This window comes from Lissotriton vulgaris, chromosome 3_1 (assembly GCF_964263255.1).
Source record: "Lissotriton vulgaris chromosome 3_1, aLisVul1.2, whole genome shotgun sequence".
Lineage (NCBI taxonomy): Eukaryota > Metazoa > Chordata > Amphibia > Caudata > Salamandridae > Lissotriton > Lissotriton vulgaris.
The window spans coordinates 189,784,644-189,793,724 of NC_141689.1; the positions used below are offsets into that span (position 1 = coordinate 189,784,644).

Genomic DNA, 9,081 nt, shown 5'->3' on the forward strand with positions numbered 1-9,081 from the left:
AACAGCAAGTTGCACTATGAGACCAACTACGCTGGGATCAACAAGCAACTTACTAGAAGACTACAAACAATCAGGCATTCAGCAGACGCCCTCTCAACTTTCCACACAGAACTCACATCACACGACACCAAAAGGCTGTTTGGGGATTGTTGCTGCCCCCACCTGCCTGTGATCGTCCACTGGGTCCGACCGGCTCCCCCTCCCGCTGCCGCCACACCACCAGAGCGGCCGCCGAGCGGAGGGGTCGAACCACACTCCCCAGAATCCCTAGCGGCATCGTCAGCAGCCGCCAATCTCGCGCCAGGAGGCGAGATAAAAACACTGCAGAGCCCCGGTGGAGCGGAGGCTCTCCTGCGCTGTTTGGGGATTGTTGCTTCCCCCACCTGCCTGTGATCGTCCACTGGGTCCGACTGGCTCCCCCTCCCGCTGCCGCCACACCACCAGAGCGGCCGGCGAGCGGAGGGGTCGAACCACACTCCCCAGAATCCCTAGCGGCATCGTCAGCAGCCGCCAATCTCGCGCCAGGAGGCGAGATAAAAACACTGCAGAACCCCCGGGACGCGCGCGGGCTGAGCCCGGGCAGAGGGCGGGCCGTCTGTGGCCGTCCGGGGACGACCAGGGGCGGGACGGGCCACCCCCCTTGGCTCCATTGAACTTGGAACTATTGACTCAGGTACTGCATTTGGAGATTCTGGACTGATCAATTGTTTATTTAGCCCACTATCAAAAATTCTGAGCATTATTTGCTGTGGCAGGAAGAGGGGTGTTTAGTCATCTGTTAATTGTGGGGTTACTGGGTAACGCAGTATTCCTAGTATAACGAATTAATTATGGGGGAATAAGAGTGAATAAGCTTTAGGCGTTTAAAAATGTCCAATCACCTTAATACACGCTCTGTCATGAGTAAAACCCACAATAGAGAGACCCCCAAACAAACGCCAGCGGCAACTAAAGAATCTGCTCCAATTAAAGGAAATAAACCCACCGCAATTGATTTAATGCTAAGGAAGGTCTGGGGGGAAATAGAATGCATGGAAAGGAGTTTATCCTCCTCACCTAACCTTAATGCACTACTCTCACACCCTCTAGAGACCCATCATTTGCTGATAGTCCAATTATGATAGGGAATGTGACCCAACCAAATAATGAAACTGAGGATGTCCCCTGCGCACAATCCCCGGGGATATAAATTTCTGGGCGTAGCGAAATGACCCATCAGAGAAAAATAAAGCGACAGGGGAGGACCAAGGGGCCACAGAGACAAAGGAAAGCACCTGTAGGAGGCAGTCGCTCTAAGAGTAGACAAGAGGCCATCCTGGTAGAAAATAACACCCATACAGACACAAATCCTCCAGGTTAGGTTGAGGTAGTCCTAGGAGATCTCAAAAAACATCTAGAATCCTTCATAACTGCGCAGCTAAAACCAATTATAAGTAAGGTGGACAAAATTGCGTGCGAGTTGTCTAAACAAAGTAAGGTAATAGAACACACCTTTAAGAAACCCTCTACTGGTTCTAATCAACTAAATGAGGAGGTCACTAATGACAATGTCGACAAAAATATATCGCCAAATAACAACTGTGTTAGTCATACTCAACACACAATTGCCCAGATCCATGAGGCACCAAAAATTTCCCAAGACCTAAGAGGGGGACCCAACAACGAACAGAGAGGGGGATACACTAAAAAGATGAACTCTAAAAATATGGACAAAGCCCCTTTACAACCACTAATGCAATGGAGACAGGAAGATTCTTAACAGAGAAATGAGAATCACGGTCCATTTTATATGGATTCTGACCCTTTCTTCACCACAAATAGCCCTGCCCCACATATAAATCTCCCCCCAGAGGCCAGCCCATTTGTAATAATCTTTGCAGGGGTACCAGAAATTAGGGCTACTGAGAGAGAATCACACTCCCAATTACATGCAAAAATCTCCAAGTGGCTGAATATACATAGACCCTTAAATAAGGGGGACAGAGGATAGATAGTGCATGTAAGAAGAGTGAACTGGCTTGGCGGGAGGAAAAAAGATATAAGAGGGGACTGCATAGTTGCAAATTTCAGAGACACTAGGCTGGTTGATTATATCCTGAAGAACTCCAACAGGAATCAAACTAGCACAATTTGTGCACTCCCACTCGGGTATTTTTACCCAAGGACTTGGAACACCAATGGTGCTGATGATGGCAGGTGGAACTCTGGAAGACCTCAACGCACACAAAGACCAAGACCCGTAGGTTACCCCGACCAGTTCTTACCTCCACGAGACTATTCTCAGTGGAGAAACAGATTTGCCCCTTTGCAGTCACTTGAGGATAATGATTGACTCACCCCGACAGAAAATAATCCTGTAACACCCTTAGCTACCAGTGAATGCCCATGTCTTGAAATAGAGGGTAGTTGCCCGAGTACCGGGAATGAACAAATCTTGAGATCAGAAGAACCTCCTAAACATGGGGAGGAGATCGAAAATACCATAGAGCCAATAGTAGTGGGTGAGGGTAGAATAAATGAATTCACAGTGGATAGGAAAGAGAATAGGGCCGGATTGACCGTATTATCCTGGAATATAGCAGGCCTGGAAGCTAAAATCAATAACAAGGAGTGGAAAGAATTCATAAGGGGCTTTCATGTCATAGCTCTCCAAGAAACAGGGGCGCGAGATTCTGACCTCTGTCAATTGGAGGGTTATAAATGTTTTTTCAGACCCGCCCAAGAGACGAAATCTGGGAGAGCAAAAGGAGGTCTAGTGATTTATGTAGATTTAGACCTAAAGGGTACTTGGTCACAGTCAGACTGGGCTTCAGACACATTACAAGCAGTCTCATTCCAGGGGCAGAGACTACTATTTCTAAACTTTTATAACTCGGGCCCAGTGGATGGGAACTATCCTATACTATTAGAGCTCGAGAGTAGGATAAATGAGGAAATAGAGCTTAGGACAAAGGGGCCTGAACCAACTGTCCTGTTGATGGGGGACTTCAATTGTCACCTATGCCCCAAGTTATTCCCCATTTCTGATGATTGGTCTACCTGTCCTTTAGAAAAGGGTCTCCACTTCGAACATAACAAAGAGGGCATAATGCTGATGAAGCTCCGAGACAACTTTGCGCTCACCCATATTATGGATTTAGTTGTACTGAAAGCAGGGGAGACTCCCATACCCACATTTAAAGGGAGAGGCTGTGGGTCTATAATAGACTTTATAATGATCTCTGCTCACACTAAAGATCAAATTATAAGAACAAGAACGGAGTGGAGTCCCTTCAGCGATCATAATCCCCTCTCCCTAGAAATTATAAAGATCTACCGGGGAAAAACCTAAGGGGTGTCACCGAAATTCAAGCAACTGAGACGCATAAGGTGGACAATGATCAACCCGCAAGATTTTTACATCAAGTTAGTGGGTGAAGGGAAAGGGCACAGAGATCTGTTTAGACCCCACAATAGAGAGCAGAGGAGTGGTCGTGGCTTTCGAATCTCTAACTAAAATAGTAGAAGGGTTACTGAAAACTAAGAGGCCTGTCAAGGAATTACCTTCCCCAAGATGGTTCGACACTAACTGCTCAAGGACATTAAGAGATTTAAAGCAGAGTTTAAAAAAGGTCCCGAGAGACAAGATTGAAATTGCCCGATGCAGATAGAACTATAAAATGCAGGTAAAGAGAAGAAAGAGTGCTCTCCAAAAAGAAGTCTGGGCAGACCTTAGAGAGGCAGGAGAAAATAGGGACTATGCCCAGTTTTGGAGAATTATAAATAGACCCTGTTACAAAGACTCAAGCTCCCCAGTCATCAGTACCAATATACTACTAGATCAATGGATTAACCATTTTAAATCTTTGTATAACCAGCAGGAGGTAGACATTGGAGATGGGATCTGGGAAGGACCCAGGGCAGAAGAACTAGAACTCTCTCTGGAGGAAGTCCTAAAAGCAATTCTAGGGTTGACGCAAAACAAAGCTCCAGGGCCGGATGGTACCCCCCCAGACCTATTGTTAAGTAACACTGATCTATGGGCACCAATCATGACTAGAGTACTCAATGCAGCAATTAAATCTGGCCTCCCGCAATCTTGGTCAACTGCAGTTATTGTCCCTATATACAAGAAAGGTTGTAGGGACAATCCACAGTGCTACAGACCAATCTTGCTGATTGATGTCTCTGCTAAAGTACTTGGGAGGGCTATTCTCAACCGCTTAATAGAGTGGACCGATACCCATAACACCTTGGTGGACACCCAGTACGGGTTTCGAACAGGCAGGTCAACTAGTGACCAATGTCTCAATCTGTACATCCTTGCGGCTAAATATACTAAGAGATGACGGGACCATGTTTATGGGATTCATGGACCTAGCAGCGGCATTTGATAACGTTAATAGAGCTAAACTCTGGACACTTATGAATAGATTGGGAATTGATCCAGATCTGATCAACGTACTTAAGGAGCTGCATTGGAACACCACTGCCAAGGTCCGCTATAGCGCGTGGGGTGAGTACTGATCCCTTCCCGTGCTCTGGCGGGGTGAGGCAGGGGTGTATCCTGGCTCCGTTTCTGTTTTCCCTCTACATAAACGACCTGGAGAGTGCCCTGCTAGCACTGGGGACTGACTGCCCAGGGGTAGGACCGCGCCATATACCGGTACTTTTGTACGCAGATGACGCGGTCCTCCTCGCTCGAACAGCAGTCAGTCTCCAGCTCCTAATCAGAGGTTTTGCTGAATTCATGAAGAATCTGGACCTCTCCGTCAATTTGACAAAGTCTTCCATCATGGTAGCAGGGAAGAAACCACACAAGAGATTTGTGTTTAAAATAGGGGAACATGTTCTGGACACTGACCACTTTCCCGTATTTGGGTCTCCTATTTGATGAAAAGATTAAGTTTGCGCCATTGATTGAGGAGAGGTCTAGGAAACTTGTTTCAGCAAACGGGGCTATACTAAATTTTGCGCGAAGAATGGGTCGTTGGTCTCTTGAGCAGGTGATGACACTGTATAGTGCGGTCAGTACCTCGAAGGCTATCTATGGAGCAGAGGTGTGGGGTTTTAGGGATGCACAACAGATACAAGGAGAGGAAGACAATTTTTTTTTTAAAAACTGTTAAAGCTCCCCCAGAGCATCCCAGCAGCAATTACACACAAAGAGCTTGGTACCCCATATATATCTGACCTGATCAGAATGAGACCAATTTTGACCTGGCTTAAAATCTGGCTAAACCCTAACGCTGAATTAACCAGACAGATCATTAAGGATTGTTTACGGAGAGATAGATGGCTCCAAATCCCCTGGTTGAAATACATCAAGGAAACACTAGGGTCCATTAACCAGGAAATGTTATTCTCTGACCCCTCAAATGTGGATACCTCCTGCAGGCATTATGTACAAAAGCAATTAATGGAAAAATATGATTGCAGGAGGATCGAACTTGACTCTACTAAATCCTCTGTAGTAGCCCACTCGCTTGTATGTAATGAAATGGGCATGGAAAGGTATCTCTTTTTAATGTACAGTCAACATGAGAGATTTTTAATGACTCGTTTTAGGCTCAATTTGTTGCATAATATTTTAGCTTACCCGTCTGGTTTTACGCTAACAATTGAGCAGAAGGGTGCCTGCGGCTGCGACAATAGGTCTCCACAGGACACCCTTCATTTTGTATTATTTTGTTCTTTTTATAAAATTCTGCGTCGAAGATTTCTGGTGGACATCTTAAAGGAATCAAAAATTAACCATGCAAAATCTGCTTTACTATTTCTGCAAAGAGCAACTGAGATGCGTACCTTGTGTGCTATTATGAGTTTTCTAAAAATTGTGATCAAATTAAGAAATACAAGGGGTTGATGGTGGATGAATTGAGATGAAATGAAATTTGCTGCTCCTTTTTATGCCTAAAGTCTGCATATATTAACAACAAAATTCTTTTTAAACTCGTTTTTAATTGATGTTCAGTACGTTTTTATGTGGTTATGTAATAATGCATTTTTATGATGGTTTTTAACCATCAAATCGGTACACAAACGTGCTCATTCAAACTCCTCATACACACATTAAAATAAAAGGCACTACACAACTCTGGCCCATTCTACGTGAACAGTTGTATCTCGTTCCACCAACTACCCAGACACCTCCGCTTCACAACACTCTCTCGCACACATCCCCAAGCCTACACAGAACCAGATCAGGAGGACAAACATTCTCTTACATCACTCTTAAAGAGTGGAACAACCTCCCACTGCAAATCAGAGCCTGCACCTCTCGTTTGAACTCTGCAACAAGCTGAAGATCTGGCTATTCACTTAACCAACCAACCAACCATAGGCAGTGTTAGGGGCACATACTTACTCTGTACCAGGATACCCTCGTGTGTGATAGTGCCCTTTACAAACACACATAACTGGCCTCGTGTCCTACTGAGTGGGTTGTAAATCTTGCAGATCCTCATTCAAAGATTAAATTAAAATAATAAAATACTAGTCTCATTATGCATAAAGCTGATCGATGCTCACTGAAAGACAGTCGCATGACAGAAGTCAGCAAACAGCTGTGCTACATAGGTTCAGAGACAATCAGTAAACACTTTACTAGATTAGGTCAGGAGACAGCATACAAGGTGTCTGAAGTTGCTCAGCTTGACATATACTAAATTTCACAGGCCACTACCTTCCACTAGGATCAGGTGACGTATTACTACATGTGCATCTCTAATACATCTAGGCAAGTAAACAAAAAGAACTAAGTGGGATGCAATCGGATGGGGGCGAGAGGGTCTCTCTAAAAGTACTAAAGTCTAACTATGTATACTTTCCAAGAGGTAGAGCTTATGTAGTTAAGGGTACGGCTCATTACACAAAGGAAAATCTTGTGCTAGCGCAGTGTGCCATCTGACTATTGAGTATCATTTCTGTTACTGCATCCAGACACATCACAAACTAAGGGGAATGCGCCTAAAACCAGCCAGACCTATTAGGTTTGTCATTGTTACTTTATTGGATACATGAGTAATAGTGATATTGTTGTAAAACCTATTTTAAATGTTTCAATATTGAAAATAAGAGACTGAATTAAACATTAGTACGGTCAGTGGAAAGAGTAGGGAGTCGTCAGAGTATAGCAATGAGTCCAGTCCTTTCCTTCACACGACTTTCCCTTGCAGCCTCACTGTGAAACGCCAGCCTCCCTTTTCCCCTGCATCTTTCTGATATTCTCCACCTGCATTTTTCACACCTCATCACTTTTCTCTTTGGAACATCGTCTCTTGCATCTCTCATTTCACCATTGACCCACAAGCATTCATTTATAAGCACTTCATTTCCTTCTACCCGGTCAGTATTTCAAAAATTCTGTCCTCCTTTCACACACGTTGCATACATTGGCAGTTAGAACGTATCAACGTTGTTCTGTGTGCTCTGCAGCAGGATCAAGGATTGGCTGAGCATGCATTCCGTACACCTTTGCCTTTGGGATTCACTGACACGCGCTGTGTGAACCTCGGTTTGCTTCAGCCTCAACTCCAGACATCTCAATTATGGCCCGTAATAAACAATCACCCACAACAACCCGAGATTACAGACACACACAAGATGAATATGACGCATGAAGAAAACTACAGAAAAACAACACTCCGGAAAAGGTAAATACTCTTAGGTACGTAAATTAAGTAAAAAGCCTGAAATGTAAACAGGAGATAGATACTTCATTGGCAGGGTCTACCTTAAAATGTGTTTAGAGTGGTTGAGGCATCGTTGTTGAGAAATCGATCACTGTTTCCCTGTAACGGGGGTCAATAAAAGCCTCGATGAAGTCCAGTTTCAGAGTCAGTTTCTAATTACTTCCGGGTCTGAGACGCGGCGGAACTTAAACCATTTAAACTCCTCTAAATTCGCATATTCTGCAATCCAACCTAAATCTAGAAATACGCTCACGGTGACAAGTTAGGAAATGCTTGGTCATGGTACACGACCTACCGAGCCCGAAAAGGCAGTATAAGAGTGTTCAACAGTCCAAGGATGGTTGAACAGAGGAAGCTCTCTTTGGTGTCCAATTGAGGAGTAATGCGGTGGCTGAAGGCTATGGAAAGGTGAATAACATGAGCTGCGAGGGAGCAAACAGACGTGGCAGTCAGGACACAGAAAACCCAGGAAGTAAAATCAGTACATACAGAACTGGTGATGCAGGGCTTACAAACTATGTAGGAATGGCACTTCGTGGAAAAGGCCACTCATATTAAAGCCGGCACAGTACACGTTCAGGCATGTAACCGAAACGGAACAGAAGAAAACACAAATAATGGTAGTGTGGCGGAGAGCAGAAGCATCTCCTTCTTACCTGCTGCGGACAGAGCCCGTCCCTGGGGCGGCGCCTGTCTATGAAAAGCTCGCTCCGATACCCGCTCTACCGCGGGACGCCATGTTGTGACGTCTCATTCTCCATCTGTCAGCTGAGCAGCCATTGACGTCATCACGCAGTAGGCGTCTCTGCACACCAACGGCGGGGCCGCAGAGTGACGTAATTCTAGTTCGGGCATGTCAGGTCTGATTCAAAATCAAGAGGTCTCGTGTATGAAAAGTGGTAAAAGGTAGCAGGCGTCTAAGGAGAATTGATGATTATTTATGTATAGCGTACCTCAATGCCTTCGAAAAAGTTCGAACATATAAAACTTTGTGACTAGATCGTCGTCTTTTCAAACCAAACTGTTGAAAAACAGAGTAATATATAAATTCCTATTTGTAGAAAATCGCACATTTTGGTGGATAAAAGGAAAAATAATTTGAATAACTAAGAAATACTGGAAGTTCAGTTTATTCTGTTCCTAGGTTCTTCAAAAGTCCGACATTACTGACCCAAAAGTGTCTCCGTTAAAGATGGCTGCCTTGTTAATTTTGTCCTTTACCTTGGGTGGTGGGAGGCATTCTTCTCTCGCCCGTCTTCTCTGTCTCGTTCGCAGACATCCCATCCCATCTACAGAGAAACTTAGCTGATGGGACGAACCTTTCGCATACATACCAACGTTTTAAGAGGAAAGTGGGAGATTTAAAAAAAAGAATATACAGAACGTATTTATTTCATTGACTTCTACT

At 44.6% G+C, this 9,081-nt stretch overlaps 1 protein-coding gene across 1 annotated transcript in view; it reads right to left on the reverse strand.

The window, feature by feature from the left end:
* UBAP1 (ubiquitin associated protein 1) overlaps nt 1–8,454 on the reverse strand; it is a 185,183-nt gene extending 176,729 nt beyond the window's left edge. The window contains exon 1 of the mRNA XM_086960297.1: nt 8,330–8,454. The gene's annotated coding sequence lies outside the window, so the exon portion shown is untranslated. The remainder of the gene's footprint in view (nt 1–8,329) is intronic.
* Nucleotides 8,455–9,081: the final 627 nt, after the last annotated feature.